The following is a 16,890-nucleotide window of genomic DNA, read 5'->3' as shown; positions in this document are numbered from 1 at the left end:
TATGTCAGACAGAGAGAAGGGAGGAGTCACTCACTTGAGGCTGCTTTGTAGGCTGGTTTCCCTGTGAAGACAAAAGCAGAAGGTCAGAGCTAGAAGGGACCTCCAGAGGCCACCCAAACCTATTTCAACCATTTGTCTCTCAGATGCTGAAACCTTCCCAGCAGAGGCTCCTCTTGTCTCTTCCAAACACCTCCAAGGAAGGGGAGCCCAGAAGGGGAGCTTTTCAAGGAACTCATGTTACAAAGAAGTAGAAAAAATTGAGGAAACGAAATAAAAAAAAATCAACATGGGAACCAGGCAGCGGACAAATTCCAAGAGGGTGGAAGGAAACATTATCCAGTCCCTTCACTTATTTCTTTTCAGATGTATTATTTCACTCCCAGCAGACCCCTAATCCTCAAATTTGCCCGGGGAGGGGGACGGGGAGGGGAGGAAGAGATAATGAATTTCAACAGTGCAATTCTAGGCAAGTCTACTCAGAAGAAAGTCTATTCAGTTCAATACCGCATCCTCCCAGATCAATAGTTATTTATTCATTTAATGAAGATGGCAGGGCAGTTTAAAACATAAAAATATGAAATTAGAGCACAGAATACATAATAAAGCAAAAACAAATCAGTAACTCTGCTCCCACAAACACAGGCCTGGTTAGAAAGAAATGTTTTTGCCTGGCACCTAAAGATTTTTAAGGAAGGCTCCCTGGTAAGTGTGTACAGGACTGAAGGCTTGTTGTTGTTGTTTAGTCGTGTCCGACTCTTCGTGACCCCATGGACCAGAGCACGCCAGGCCCTCCTGTCTTCCACTGCCTCCCGCAGTTTGGTCACACTCATGTTTGTAGCTTCGAGAACACTGTCCAACCATCTCATCCTCTGTCGTCCCCTTCTCCTTGTGCCCTCCATCTTTCCCAACATCAGGGTCTTTTCCAGGGAGTCTTCTCTTCTCATGAGGTGGCCAGAGTATTGGAGCCTCAGCTTCACAACCTGTCCTTCCAGTGAGCACTCAGGGCTGATTTCCTTAAGAATGGATACGTTTGAACTTCTTGCAGTCCATGGGACTCTCAAGAGTCTCCTCCAGCACCATAAATTCAAAAGCATAAATTCTTCGGCGAACAACCTTCTTTATGGTCCAGCTCTCACTTCCATACATCAATACTGCGAAAACTATGGCTTTAACTATATGGACCTTTGTTGGCAAGGTGATGTCTCTGCTTTTTAAGATGCTGCCTAGGTTTGTCATCGCCTTTCTCCCAAGGAGAAGGCGTCTCTTAATTTCGTGACTGCTGTCACCATCTGCAGTGATCATGGAGCTCAAGAAAGTAAAATCTCTCACTGCCTCCATTTCTTCCCCTTCTATTTGCCAGGAGGTGATGGGACCAGTGGCCATGATCTTCGTTTTTTTTATGTTAAGCTTCAGACTATATTTTGTGCTCTCCTTTTTCACCCTCATTAAAAGGTTCTTTAATTCCTCCTCATTTTCTGCCATCAAGGTTGTGTCATCTGCATATCTGAGGTTGTTGATATTTCTTCCGGCAATCTTAGGAGGACTTCCGGGTTAGCGCGAACGGCTAATGGCGGATTCCCTCCAAGCTCCGGAGGGAATCGGCTCTTCAGGAGCGGGGTCTTGCCGCTGCGGCGACGCGGGGACCCTTAGAAATCACAGGCGGGGAAGCCTGTGAACTTGGTGACTCGGCGGGCACCATTTGCGTCCCCCCCGACCCGTGAAGAAGCCTTTTTAAAGGCCTTGGAACGGGGGACGGGGTGAGCGGCGCGGTGCTGAGAGTCGACTGCTTCTCCTGGGGAGTGAAGCTGCGAGCCATGGTCGGAGGGCGCTGACTTCTTCCTGTGAACAATCGGACCCTAAAAGTAACAACCCGTGAGTAGTACGGAAATTGGACTTTTTAAGGAAATTTCTTTGGAATTTGGCACGATCGGGGAAGGTGCAAACAGGAAGTCCGCCTCCCCGCCTTGCAAAAGATCTAAAGCAAGGACTAGTTAACTAAAGTCGAGAGAATTGTCTTTTCGATAAAAGATATCAATTTCACGATTTGGCGATATAAGTATAAGAAATTGTGCTGGAGGATAAGAGTTAACTTTGAGAGTTGAAGTTCCACCACCCCCCCGCCCCGGACCCGGGAGTGATCCGCGAGAGAGCCTGCTGAGGAGACATAGAGAAGTTTGACAGTTGTCAAATTTAGCTGTCAAAAAGGAAAAAGAGAACTTTGTTTCTGCTGTCTCTGCTGGATACATTTGCTGCAACCTGCTTATATTTTGTTGAAAATAAGTAAGAACTGATACAAATTAACCTGACTTTTGGATTTTAACTGGAAAGAATACTAAGTTACTAAATCCCTCTAGAGGAGGATTTGGGACATTACAAGAATGGCTGGAAAAGGGAAAATCCAGGCTGGGCTGGACAGAATATTTGTTCTCCTGGGAAAGTTACAAGGCCAAATTGAGGTTTTGTCTACAAATGTAACAATCTTGAATTTAAAAGTAAATAACACTACGGGACTTGATAAGGACTTGACTCAGGAAGCCCATGCAGCTGGACAAAAAGAGGACTTTGAGAATTCTGAAAGTGTGGAGAAAGAGATATATGTTGTTCCTGAGGAGAAGGAAGGAGGAGCTGTAACCTTGCAAATGACAAAGGAGAGCCAGAGACCTGACATCATGCTCAAAAAGGGAAACAAAAAATCAAACCAAAGGCCTGACAGGATGATTACAAAGGAAAATAAGTACTGGATGATGAAATCCTGGATTAAATTGGTGAAGGAAGAATGGAGAGATTCCTTTGTGTGGAGACCTGAAGATCTATGGATTACAAATTTGATTAAAGTGGAAGCTGGAGTCTTGGTGACAATTGGACTTTTGGACCTTGCTTTTAAGTATGGAGGTCTGGCTGGAAGAAATTTGGACTTTATTGAGACAGAGCTCCTCCGAAATTTGGAGTTTAATATTAAGGACTATCAAAAAAAACCGGCAGAGAGGAACTGAGAGAGAATTAAGAGCCTCGGACGTGAGATCTCCAGGCTGATAGAAGATTAAAACTGGACATTTGTTGGGGATCGGAACCGGGAAAGGGGGTGGTGGGGTTTGAGAATCCAAAGGGTGTATAATTATGATCTGTTTTATTTTTATTTTTTTGTTTGGTTATTAATATGAAAATTGGGAAATTCGTGGAATGGAATCAGGGTCGACTTTAGGAAAAAGATTTGTGTATTGAGGTACAAATATTGATGTTTATAAGTTAAAATAAGTTAAAAAAAATGAAATGAATTAAATATAAAAAGGTTAAAAATTGGGGATAAGAACTTGTTGAACAAACAACTTGAATTGGAATGCAAGAAGGGGAAGTGAGGGGAAGTCTGGGAAATATGGTAATGAAAATATGGAATTGTAAATTTTATGTGTTTTTAAATTTCTCCTTTTTTATTTTTTTGTAATTTTTTGTTTTTTTGATTTCTTTTGTATTGAATTTGAAAATCCTAATAAATATCTCATTAAAAAAAAAAGATATTTCTTCCGGCAATCTTAATTCCGGTTTGGGATTCATCCAGCCCAGCCTTTCGCATGATGAATTCTGCATATAAGTTAAATAAGCAGGGAGGCAATATACAGCCTTGTCGTACTCCTTTCCCAATTTTGAACCAATCAGTTGTTCCATATCCAGTTCTAACTGTAGCTTCTTGTCCCACATAAAGATTTCTCAGGAGACAGATGAGGTGATCAGGCACTCCCATATCTTTAAGAATTTGCCATAGTTTGCTGTGGTCGACACAGTCAAAGGCTTTCGCATAGTCAATGAAGCAGAAGTAGATGTCTTTCTGGAACTCTCTAGCTTTCTCCATAATCCAGCGCATGTTTGCAATTTGGTCTCTGGTTCCTCTGCCCCTTCTAAATCCAGCTTGCACTTCTGGGAGTTCTTGGTCCACATACTGCTTGAGCCCGCCTTGTAGAATTTTAAGCATAACCTTGCTAGCGTGTGAAATGAGTGCAATTGTGCGGTAGTTGGAGCATTCTTTGGCACTTCGGCACTGCTTAGGGGTTTAGGATGGATTAAAACATCGGGTGGGAAGTGAACTTCCTGAGCACGGAGTGAGCAAAAAGCAATGACCAACAGGACATTGGGTTCATGTTCAAAGGGTGTTTTATGGGGAGGGGTCTCTGTAGGGATGCCAGCGACAGTTTCCAGGAAGCTCCACCAGGACATTCCCAGTCGGAGGCCAAGGCAGAAGGACACAGGAGAGGCAGCAAACACATCCAGGGTTTACTTACTGCGAATGAAGAAGATGATGATCCCAGAGACCAGCAGGATGGCAGCCACGACACCCAAAATGGCTCCCACAATGAGCCCCAGGTTGACTAAAAGGGACAAGAGACATTTTTATTCAGACTGGCGGCAGCAGCTCCCCAAGGCCTCAAGCAGGAGATTGGAGTGGAGGTGCTGAGCTATGAGCCCGGGAGGATTTTATGTGTGCAAAGAAGGCCCTCTCTCTCCTGACAGGCCAAGGTCTTTTCTGTAGTGGCCCCGATACAAGGGAGTTTATTTTCCACCAGAGTCCAGCAAAAAACCCCAATATATTTAAGGAAGACAGTTGACAGGCACACCTGTTTCATCACAGACTCCAGACTTAAAAGCAGATCTCCTCCTGCTCATGCGCTTCAGCCTTCTCTGTCCTGACCCTGAGAGGAAGGGATTCCCTCCCCTCTGAGACCCCCCAGAGCCCAGCATTACAGGCCTTCAGGGAAGACACAAACCCTTAGGAAAAAGCATCTGGTGTAGGGTTGCCATACGTCCGGTTTTTCCTGGACACGTCTTCTTTTTCAGACTTAAAATGTCTGTCCAAACAAATTTTTGCAATGAGGTAAAATGTCCAGGTTTTTTTGTTTGTGTAGAATCTCTGAAGTCGTTACCGCTAGTGAGTGAGCCCTGGTCCCCTCTACCCTGTCTGTGTGAGTCTTTGGCTCAAGGGCCACTTCCATAATTCTCGCTTGCCTGCCTGTGAGAAGGAGCGTCTGGAGTGTTGGTGGAGATGTGCGTTCATGTGCTCCTGCTGGGGAAAAGGGAGTCTGGCTCTTAGACATTCTGCTTTGGTTCCTGCAGGCGCAGCTTTCCTGGAGGTGTCTGTGAGACGAGCGTTATTAAAAAACCCTTCTTGCTCTTCCCAGCGGTGTGCGAGTGTTTTGGCTGAGTGGGGATGAATATCAGTTTTTCTAGCTGGGTCTGAGCGTGAGGAGGAGCGAGTGAGAATCTTTTTCACTATGAAGTACAGTCAGTCCGGGGCTCCCTCTTTAAGTTCATTGCCCCTTTTTCAGTCGCAGGTAGTGTGAGTAAGTCAGCCATGTGGAGGAGGTCGCATGATTTTGAAGAAGTAAAACATTTCCCCACATTCTTTGACATCACAACTACTTAGGCTTAAAGGCAAAAAGGTGGCAGCCAGTTTTTACCTACGACATCCAATTTGAGTTCAAGGCCTATGAGACACTTGCCAGAAAAGGCTGCATCTCTGCTGAAATCTAGAGATTCTGATTCAGCTGCTTCCCTCCAGAGCAGCCTTTCTCAACCTGTGGGTGCCCAGATGTTGTTGAACTACAACTCCCATCACCCCTAGCTAGCAAGGCCAGAGCTCAGGGATGATGGGAGTTGTAGTCCAACAACATATGGGGACCCTCAGGTTGAGAACCGCTGCTCCAGAGACACTCACAGGATCTTACTGGGGTTCCCCATCTGAGCTGTGCTGCTGCTGAAGGGAGGAGTTGGGTGGAAATCCCCCTCCCAGAGCCCACCCCTTCCCCTCCTGTCTGTCTGTCTGTCTGTCTGTCTGTCTGTCTCTCACCAGGCTCCTTCTCCCAGGCCACGTCCAGAGGCTTCTCCAGGCTGTCATGCTCCACGCGGCACCGGAAGCGCTCCCTCTCCTCGGGGTCGATCTTGACGCTGAGCAAGAGATAGTAGGTCCCGTCCGAGTTGGGGGCGACCAATCCTCGGAGGGTGCCCTCCTGCCAGACCTCCCCGTCCTTCACCCAGTTGGCCTCAATCTCCTTGGGGTAGAAGCCGTGGACTTGGCAAACGAGGGTCTCCAGGCCGTCATAGTCTGCCTTCCTGGTCACCTTCACCACCGGAGCCTCTGCAAAAAGGGCCACATTGGGGTTAACAGAGAGACATCCACAACAGAAGGAATCCTGCATTTTTAAAGAGCAGAGGAGCAGGGACCCAAGGGGCAACCTAGTCAGAATCTCACATCTGCAGAAATTAAAAAGAACTGCAAATAAATGGGATTCCTCACTGTCCCTTGGCATCTTCCCCAGTCTGTGTCTATGGTGGAACTGTTTGTAGATGTTTTATCCTTTGTTTGCCAAAGCAGACTCCTTTGGGAGGGAGGGATGGGTAAAAATTAAATTAATTTGTCATCTTGCAAAGCTCTAACACGACTCAAACATGGCAACTTGTGTTTCCAAGATTGTCCCAGGGAGCAGCCTCTAGGCTGAGGGGGCAAATTTCACCAGGTCCCCAATGGCGGGATTCATTCAGATCCTTCCAAGTTGCAAGTCATGAACTGATCCTGGTTCCTCTCTTGAGGCGGAAGAAATGCTGGACTTGCTGCTCTCTGTTCTCCAGCACTTTTCAGCTCCATAGTTAGTGAACAAAGCCAACAGCCCTGGGAAAGACAGAGCTCCTTTCTAGTTCTCCCGCCTGCCCTGAAAGGGTCCCTTGAGGTTGGAAAGGGCCCATCTCCCTTCTCCACGGCAGCCTCCCCTGGAGTGGAAAGGGCAGACCAGGAGGCCCAGTAAGCCAGCAACTTGCGCACATTTAACTTGTGCATGTACAGATTTACGCACTTGGCAAAAATATTCTAAAAACCAAAAAGAGGAGGCGGGCGTCTGGGGAAGAAGGACTTTGGCAACCCAATCGCCCTTGAATCCAATGTGTTTTGACTATACACGATTTTGGCTTTAGGCACGATTTGCAGAATGTAACCCTTGTTCAAAAACTAGCTCCCTGGGTAGCTGTTGTCTGAAGGGGCTGTTCCAGGATCCCACCCACTTTGCAGTGCCTGGACTGGAAACTCGGTCTAGGAGGGATGTGACTCTGCTGGGGGGAGCAGGAAGGAAGGAAGGTCAAGCCCTTTCCCCACAAAAACCCCAAACAAGACCTCCCCACCCCACCCACCTGTCCTCAGCAGAACCTCTGTCCCAAAGAGGACGATTCCCAGCCTCCTTTGCACATTGTAACCCTTGAAAACACTTCAATGTGGCTTTTGGGGTGAAATCCTCAACCTCAACAAATATGTTCAGTGTCATTGGGGTGAATTATCACCACGCCCCATAGATGAATTTGCTAAAATCTCTCTAAGCACGGCTAATATGTATGTGTCAGTCCGCAAAAAGGGAGGGTGCTAGAATTATTTCATTTTTAATTAATGTTAATATCAGCAAAGCTAATAGAGACAGGAAGAAAGCCAGTCAAAACACTTGATCATGTGACTGGCCCCTGTGCCAGATTCCTGAAGGCAGAAGAGTGGACTGTACCTTTTGAAGGCACGGGGTTGGGGAAGAGGACACTTCTGAATGTTCCCCATGGAAAAAAGTAGTATTCCTCACAAATAAAAAATATAAGAAGGTTGAAGAGGGAATTCCCATACTCTCTCACTATGAGCAGGTTTTCTGCTTCTAGGCCACGATTGGCTAACCTACAGACTTAGTGAGGGGGCTGCATCCATATTTCATGGGCTCCCCACACATTTTCTATTTTAAAAAAGGTTAATTAATTTAGTTTTAAAGACTTTCCCCATAGGTACATACCCAAGTACAAAGGCACAAGGTTTTTCTGTATCCTGCCTCAAATCTGTCCATTTCAATTTTCTTTTTTTACTTAATTTAAAATGCATTTTGCTTTCCTGGCCACTTCTCTGCTGTTTCTTTGTGCCCCCTCCTCCTGTTTGTCTTTTGCCATCCCTTATTCTAGCCAAAGGGGCATGGGGGGCTGTTTTCAAGCATTTCCCCCGCCCACATCCTACTCTGAAGTGACCCCTTTTCTCCTCCCAGTGTCCCAAACCTATTTCTGCCACCACCACCAAGAAAAGTGTTTGCTTTTTGGTCCAAAAAGGAAGACTGTAAAGGGGGGAGGCGAGCATGTAGGGAAACTGCCCCACTGAGACCCACTCACCTGTCCTCAGCAGAGTCTCCTTCCCATAGTCCAGGTATCTCTGCAGCCACTCAATGCAAATCTCCTCCAGGTAGTCCTTCTTGTATTCGTTCCTGGTCATGATAGGATCCCACTTCCTCTTGGTCGCTTGGGCCCCTGTATCAGCTGCCGTCCAGGTGAGGGTCTCCTTGTCGAAGGCGATGAAGTCTCTCCCATCGTAGCCGCACTGGTAATACCCTTCTTTGCGCCCGTCTGACCTCAGCTCACAGCCATACATGAACTGATAGGTGTGGATCCCTGGAAGGACCAAAAGAGGCCCAGGAGGTCAAGGGGGGTCACAGCAGCCCCTCCCCCATCAGCAAAGGAGCCCAGGAAAAAGGATTTATTTGCCTCAGACTCAGGGAAGAGGCAGCAGTCAGAGGGGAGAAGAATCAGCCAGCATTGTATCTTTCTGAAGGCTCATCCGCATAACACGTTCCCTGAGGCAAACACTACAAGTTCCCCTTTAATTGCCCTCCTCTCTTCATCGCCTCACACTCTCCCCCCCCCCAATTCCCAGTGGATTCTCCCAACTCCCTGGAGGCAGGGGAGGGGCGGGGTTTCCCTTCCTGTCCAACATGAGCCTCCACTGTAGGTCGGAGGTCACAGTCCATATGTCTTTGCTCCCAGCTCTGCTCCTCTGGATAGGAAGAGAAAACTTTAGATGAGAATTGGGTCTTCGAAATGTTGAGTGTCTGATGTAGAGCTAAATTAAGAATTATCCTCAGAGCACATGCAATGCCACCACCTCCAAGACTGCATTTCAGCGAGCAGAGAAAACAGGACTCTTGAAGCATCCTCTCTGGGTGTTACATGTGTGTAGGGGGCAAGTGTCTGGGCGTAATCTTCAACACCTCCCTTTCCATGGAGGCGCAGATTGCAGCTATAACAAAGGCAGCATTTTTTCATCTCCGCCAAGCTAAGCAGTTGGCTCCTTACCTCTCTCGCCCTGACCTAGCCACTGTGATCAACGCGACAGTAGGGAGGCGGGACATAAATAAATTATTATTATTATTATTATTATTATTATTATTATTATTATTATTATGTCCTGTTAAAGTTGTTGTGGTACTGTTAGGGGCAGGGGTAAGGTCCTGAAGCAGGGAGCCTGCTTAGGAAGTGAGGAAGTGTAGAAGCCTGGAGGTTAAAGGTGCAAAATCATAGAGAGATCTCCCTCCAGACCCAGCAGAGGCTCCCACTTCTGAAGTTCTGCTCCAAAATTGCAATTAGAGGGGGGAGTCACTCAACTTTGGGGCTAAACACAAATGCCTCCCCCCACCCTTCCAGCATGCTGGCTCCTTTCTCACAACTAACGTCTCAAGAGGACTAACATCTTCTGACTCATTTCAGAAGGAAGTTTTAAAAACGGGTTTTATCAGAGGTTTACCAGCTTTTACAGAGTTTAAATGATTCCAAGGCTGTGGGGGGGAGGTGTTTGGCAGAAATTGCCATAACTGGATGAAGGGGGTGAAGGACCTTTCTAAAGGGTCCTGCTATACATCCCTAAGTGTCTAAGACTGTTAGACAATAAATTAAGTACAGATGTATAATAAATGCTGGAGATGTAGAATCTTATGCAGGTTTTGTTGTTTGTTGTTGTTTAGTCATGTCCGCCTCTTCATGACCCCCTGGACCTGAGCACACCAGGCACACCTATCTTCCACTGCCTCCTGCAATTTGGTCAAACTCATGCTTCGAGAACACTGTCCAACCATCTCGCCCTCTGTCATCCCCTTCTCCTTGTGCCCTCCATCTTTCCCAACATCAGGGTCTTTTCCAGGAGGTCTTCTCTTCTCATGAGGTGGCCAAAGTATTGGAGCCTCAGCTTCACAACCTGTCCTTCCAGTGAGCACTCAGGGCTGATTTCTTTCAGAATGGATAAGTTTGATCTTCTTGCAGTCCATGGGACTCTCAAGAGTTTCCTCCAGCACCATAAATTCAAAAGCATCAATTCTTCAGCAAACAGCCTTCTTTATGGTCCAGCTCTCACTTCCATACATCACTACTAGGAAAACCATAGCTTTAACTATATGGACCTTTGTTAGCAAGATGATGTCTCTGCTTTTTAAGATGCTGTCTAGGTTTGTCATTGCTTTTTCCCCAAGAAGCAGGCGTCTTTTAATTTCGTGACTGCTGTCACCATCTGCAGTGATCATGGAGCCCAAGAAAGTAAAATCTCTCACTGCCTCCATTTCTTCCCCTTCTATTTGCCAGGAGGTGATGGGACCAGTGGCCATGATCTTCGTTTTTTTTATGTTAAGCTTGAGACCATATTTTGCGCTCTCCTCTTTCACCCTCATTAAAAGGTTCTTTAATTCCTCCTCGTTTTCTGCCATCAAGGTTGTGTCATCTGCATATCTGAGGTTGTTGATATTTCTTCTGGCAATCTTAATTCCGGCTTGGGATTCATCCAGCCCAGCCTTTTGCATGATGAATTCTGTATATAAGTTAAATAAGCAGGGAGACAATATACAGCCTTGTCGTACTCCTTTCCCAATTTTGAACCAATCAGTTGTTCCATATCCAGTTCTAACTGTAGCTTCTTGTCCCACACAGAGATTTCTCAGGAGACAGATGAGGTGATCAGGCACTCCCATTTCTTTAAGAACTTGCCATAGTTTGCTGTGGTCGACCCAGTCAAAGGCTTTTGCATAGTCAATGAAGCAGTAGTAGATGTCTTTCTGGAACTCTCTAGCTTTCTCCATAATCCAGCACATGTTTGCAATTTAGTCTCTGGTTCCTCTGCCCCTTCTAAATCCAGCTTGCACTTCTGGGAGTTCTTGGTCCACATACTGCTTGAGCCCGCCTTGTAGAATTTTAAGCATAACCTTGCAAGCGTGTGAAATGAGTGCAATTGTGCAGTAGTTGGAGCATTCTTTGGCACTGCCCTTCTTTGGAATTGGGATGTAGACTGATCTTCTCCAGTCCTCTGGCCACTGCTGAGTTTTCCAAATTTGCTGGCATATTGAGTGTAGCACCTTAACAGCATCATCTTTTAAAATTTTAAATAGTTCAGCTGGAATACCATCACTTCCACTGGCCTTGTTATTAGCAGTGCTTTCTAAGGCCCATTTGACTTCACTCTCCAGGATGTCTGGCTCAAGGTCAGCAACCACACTACCTGGGGTGTACGAGACATCCATATCTTTCTGGTATAATTCCTCTGTGTATTCTTGCCACCTCTTCTTGATGTCTTCTGCTTCTGTTAGGTCCTTACACTTTTGTCCTTTATTATGGTAATCTTTGAACGAAATGTTCCTTTCATATCTCCAATTTTCTTGAACAGATCTCTGGTTCTTCCCATTCTATTGTTTTCCTCTATTTGCATTGCTCGTTTAAGAAGGCCTTCTTGTCTGTCCTTGCTATTTTTTGGAAATCTGCATTCAATTTCCTGTATCTTTCACTATCTCCCTCGCATTTTGCTTGCCTTCTCTTCCCCGCTATTTGTAAGGCCTCGTTGGACAGCCACTTTGCTTTCTTGCATTTCCTTTTCGTTGGGATGGTTTTCATTGCTGCCTCCTGTATAATGTTACGAGCCTCCATCCATAGTTCTTCAGGCACTCTGTCCACCAAATCTAAATCCTTAAACCTCTTCCTCACTTCCACTGTGTATTCATAAGGGATTTGGTTTAGATTGTATCTTATTGGCCTGTGGCAAGACCACCTGGAAGAATTTTATCTTTATGATTTCTATATAATCATAGATCCATATATAACCATATATCCTAGTGATGATTTTATATATATATCCATGTATCCTAATGATGTTTGAATCGCTAAGGCTTCAGTAGAGCTAAAAGTCCTTAAATCTTAAAAATCCAAAAGTTGCCCTCTGCCCTATTTCTCTCTCTGACCTGCTATTCTGCTTGAAGGAAACAATAAATCTGATGTGTTGGCATTTTTCTATAGGGAACCTTCTCCAGATGGCTTCTCAGGCTCACGAGATGGGGCTGAGTTGGGGAACAGGAAAAAGCAGTCAGCCACAATGCAATGTTCGATAGCAGATGGTGGGGGTTATTCAGGTTTCAACCGTCAAATAGGTTTCTTTTCCTCTTTATTGCTGAAAATTAGGGTAAAGGGCAAACTGACGCACCATCAGAGAAAAGCAGAAGTATTCTTTACATGGGCAGAGGAAGAGCTTGTGCCCGCTCATTGGTTTGATTTTGCTGCAATATATGAATATGTCATGTTTTATGCTGTTTGTAATCAGGTATATAAACCCAAAGCCTTAGGGGCTTCGGGACCCAGGCTCTGGAAAATATTCCACTGGGTCTTTATTGCTCAGCAATAAACTTTGCCTTCTTTTTCTCCACTGCTGCGTCTGTCAATTCTTGGACACATTTTGAGTGGGCAACAGGTATTCCTTATATACTTGCAACAGGCCCAGTGGTTTTTCCTACTTTCTTCAGTTTAAGCTTGAATTTTGCTATAAGAAGCTGATGATCTGAGCCACAGTCAGCTCCAGGTCTTGTTTTTGCTGACTGTATTGAGCTTCTCCATCTTTGGCTGCAGAGAATATAATCAATCTGATTTCGATGATGCCCATCTGGTGATGTCCATGTGTAGAGTCATCTCTTGTGTTGTTGGAAAAGCGTGTTTGTGATGACCAGCTTGTTCTCTTGGCAGAACTCTATTAGCCTTTGCCCTGCTTCGTTTTGAACTCCAAGGCCAAATTTGCTAGTTGTTCCTTTTATCTCTTAATTCCCTACTTTAGCATTCCAATCCTCTATAATGAGAAGAACATCCTTCTTTGGTGTCATTTCTATAAGGTGTTGTAAGTCTTCATAGAATTGCTCAATTTCAGTTTCTTCAGCACCAGTAGTTGGTGCATAAACCTGGATTACTGTGATGTTAAAAGGTCTGCGTTGGATTTGTATTGAGATCATTCTATCATTTTTGAGATTGCATCCCAGTACAGCTTTCGCCACTCTTTGAGTATGCAGGTTTACTCAGAAGCAAGTCCCATGAAGTTCACTGGGGCTCCTTCCCTCCCAGGTAACTGGCCATAAGTTTTCCAGTAAAATCAGATAGAGTGAAACTCCCAACATAACACAACCCAAAGTGCTTAGGAAACAGATTATTTCTGATATTAATGGGCCCTGATCTAGTTCTGGCCTAATGCTCCTTTTGGACACAGGACAGTAAAACATGGCAGCCCCAGGCTAATACAGTGGTACCTTGGGTTAAGTACTTAATTCGTTCCGGAGGTCCGTACTTAACCTGAAACTGTTCTTAACCTGAAGCACCACTTTAGCTAATGGGGCCTCCTGCTGCTGCTGCGCCGCCAGGGCACAATTTCTGTTCTCATCCTGAAGCAAAGTTCTTAACCTGAAGCACTATTTCTGGGTTAGCAGAGTCTGTAACCTGAAGCGTATGTAACCTGAGGTACCACTGTAATTGCCACTGTCAATCTTCTGGGGACTCAATGCCTCAGTTGTAGAAAGACCTTGGGGGCTCTTGTCTACCCCCCCCCCCCACTTCAGTTGCCCACCCTGCTTATGGTTTTAACCATGTAGTTGCCACTCTGACCCCCAAAACCCAGTCCATTTCTATTCCTGAAAAAGGCTTCTCTTTCAACACTGTGCCAGGGAGAGGGAGGGGCTTGGTGATGGTCAGAAGGAGTCAGCCAATCAGCACCTCTGTCTGGGCAGCTGGCTTCTCCTTAAGCAGGACCAGAACTCAAGGCTTGCTTGTCTCAGCCTCAGGATCCCCACCCTTCTCTTCCCCTCCCAGAGGAAAATGAGCTAGACAGATTCCCACCTCACAAGGCCTAAGCCAAGCCTAGCATGGAAGGAAGGGCAGGCAATGGAGACATTTCCTGGGTAGGATGTGCAGGTCCAGAGAGGGTCATACTGGGGGGGGGGTGTCTCTGCCCTCCAAGTCTCATTCTCTGTCCCCCCCACCCCACACCTTCCCAGCCCCCATTAAGACCTTCATTTAGGGAAGGGAAGATGCCTCTGCCCTGGTGGAGACCCCCACCCTCCATTTCCTTTCCTCCCAGCAGCCCCCTCCCCACAATTCTGGCCCTTGGAGGAAACATTATTTGGGGGGGGGGAGAGTTGTAACTCTTTTCCTCTCCTGCCTTCCACTCACCTCCGCTCTGGTTGTAGCGATTCTGCAGATTCTGCATATTCTCCCTGAACACCAGCTCAACGTCCTGAAGTTTCTGAGTGTTCCTGTTCCAGTACTGAGGATCCTCCTTTTCCACCTTCCTTATCCAGGGGACACGAGGCAGATACTTCTTGGTGTCACTGTCGTACTGAACAAATTGCTGGTCATCCACGTACCCCACATCAATGAACTGGGGCAGCCCCTGGCCAGGCTCAGACACGGATGTGTAGAAGTAGCGCAGGGAGTGAGAAGTGGAGCCTGGAAAGGAAGAGAAAAGGGGGCAGAGAGTTAGGGGTCCTGCAGATGAAGGCAGCAGCCTAATCCTGCTGTATTACAGGCAGCAGCCCCAAATTAGGAGATCCAAAGTTTTATCAGGGTTTGGGGGGGGGTTGTAGACCTGCCTTTAAACACAGAAGAGGTAGAGCACAGGGAGCCTAAGAATCCTAGAGTTGGAAGAGGAAAAGATAGGATATAAATACAAGTAACAACTGTCAGCATCGCCCTTGAGCCAGTGCCACGAACTGGACTCATCCACTTCAGCCCCGACGGGGCTAGGCGAGCTGGGTAGCACTTCCAGAGACCACCTTCTGGACAGGAACAGGTCAAAGTGCTGTGGACTCACAGCTTAAGAGTTGTGAGCACCGGAATAAGTAGAGAGCAGAACACCGCCCCTCCTCTCTGGAAAATCACCAGACTCATCAGCAGATTCTTGGATATGGGAGGGGTGAAATCTCCAGCAATCAAACAACCAAAATCCATATATAGGGAGAACAGCAAGCTTCCTCATCCTGGGTCAGACCACTGGTCCAGGTAGCTCAGAGTTGTCCACACTGACTGGGAGTGGCTCCCCAGGGACTCAGGAAGGGCTCTCTTACCCAGTCCCCCCTCCCCAGATGTCAGGGATTGAACCAGGGACCTCTTGTGGGCAAGGCAGGGGCTGCCCCACTGCCCTATGTCCCTCCCTCTCATGTGCTGCCTTGAATTACATGGAGGAAGAGAAGTGGAATATTAGATATGAAAAAATATTATCTCACAGACTTACTGTACACAAAGAAGAGCTTGCAGGATCTGACCAATGGCCCATCTAGTTCAGCATCCCATTCATCTGGGGGGCCACTGTGAGAAAGGGGTGCTGGACCAGGCTGGCCCATGGCCTGAAGAAGGGTGTTCTTCTTTTCTGGGAGTGGCTAATATATGCAGAAACATGCATAGTTCAGCCACTCCCTTGGGGCCCCCACCATCTGACCTTCTGGAGCCATGCACTGAACAGGTCTGACCTGAGTCTTGCTTCCTGGGCTCTGGGAGGCTTTGGAAAGATCTCATGGGAACTCAGGACAGCCCCACAAGATCTCGTGAAAACCTTGCACAAAAAGAACTCTCTGCCTTCTGCGTATATAATTTGTGTGATTCCAACAGGCCAGCTGTCAACAGCAGAAGCTGAAATCATTCAAGTTAAATGCATTCAAGTTGGGAGTTTCCACCAGTTTTCTAGGGACAGATGTCAAGTTAATTGGCCTGTGATTCCCAGGATCCTTCCTGGATCCCCTTTTGATAATTGGTGCTTAAATGGTCCAATGCTGCAATCTTTCAATGGTCTGAGCTGCCACCCACAGAGCGGGTTCCCCACTTGAGAAAGAAGGCCCCACTGTGATAGCAGGGGCAGGAGGACAATGCAACTTTGGGGTCAGGTCTCAACATGTGGCCCCACATCCCCTTTCCCCACACAAAGGAAGAACCTTATCCCCCAAAGGGCTCACTTTCCCACAGGCTGTACCAGCTCTGGCCACCAGGGGGCCTAATGAGTCTCCACAGTAACAACCAACAAAGACTTGGGGAGAGGAGGATGGAGGGGAGGCAGGGAGCTGAGCAGAGGCTTCAGCATCATATCCAGAGTTGGCCTGCTTAGGAGGCAACCCCGAGAACACATAGACAGAGACACACACACCTGGACGGAGAGAAGCGGAGTTGAGTTCAGTGAGAGATGGGGCATTTCCATGGCGGAAGGTGAGGGGGGCACAGTGCTAAGGGGGTAAGTGCAATTCCTGTTTTCTTTCAGGTAGCAAAATGGGACGTACTATTATTCTTTTTATTTGAATTTGGGACACGGGTGGCGCTGTGGGTTAAACCACAGAGCCTAGGACTTGCCGATCAGAAGGTCGGCGGTTCGAATCCCCACGACGGGGTGAGCTCCCGTTGCTCGGTCCCTGCTCCTGCCAACATAGCAGTTCAAAAGCACATCAAGTGGACTTCCTGGAGGCAGCGCCTCCGACAATGGCGGATTCCCTCTAACTCAGAGGGAGACAGCTCCGTGGAAATCGGGTCCTACCGCTGCAGCGAAGCGGGGACCCTTTAAAAACCGCAGGCGGAAGAAGCCTGCGGACCTGGGACTCGGCGGGCACCGTTTGCGCCCCCCCGTTTGGCAAAGGAACCCTATAAAGGGCTCCAGAGGAGACGGGGGTTGGTGTGGTGCTGAGAGTCAATCGCTATCTCTGCGGAGCGATGCTGCACAGCTGTTGTCGGAGAGCGTTCTCCTTCTTCCTATGACAATTCGGATTCTAAACAACAACCCGTGAGTAGGACAATTGAAAATTTTGCATG

At 47.0% G+C, this 16,890-nt stretch overlaps 1 protein-coding gene across 2 annotated transcripts in view; it reads right to left on the bottom strand.

Annotated features, from left to right (window-relative positions):
* The window catches only part of LOC310756634 (uncharacterized protein), an 820,367-nt gene that overhangs the window by 127,744 nt on the left and 675,733 nt on the right, over window positions 1-16,890 (bottom strand). The gene's annotated exons all lie outside the window — the stretch shown is intronic.

This window comes from Podarcis filfolensis, assembly GCF_964270895.1.
Source record: "Podarcis filfolensis genome assembly, chromosome: 2".
In the NCBI taxonomy this organism is placed as follows: domain Eukaryota; kingdom Metazoa; phylum Chordata; class Lepidosauria; order Squamata; family Lacertidae; genus Podarcis; species Podarcis filfolensis.
Note: the sequence above shows the minus strand (reverse complement) of the source record. Positions and strands in the feature narration are given on the sequence as shown.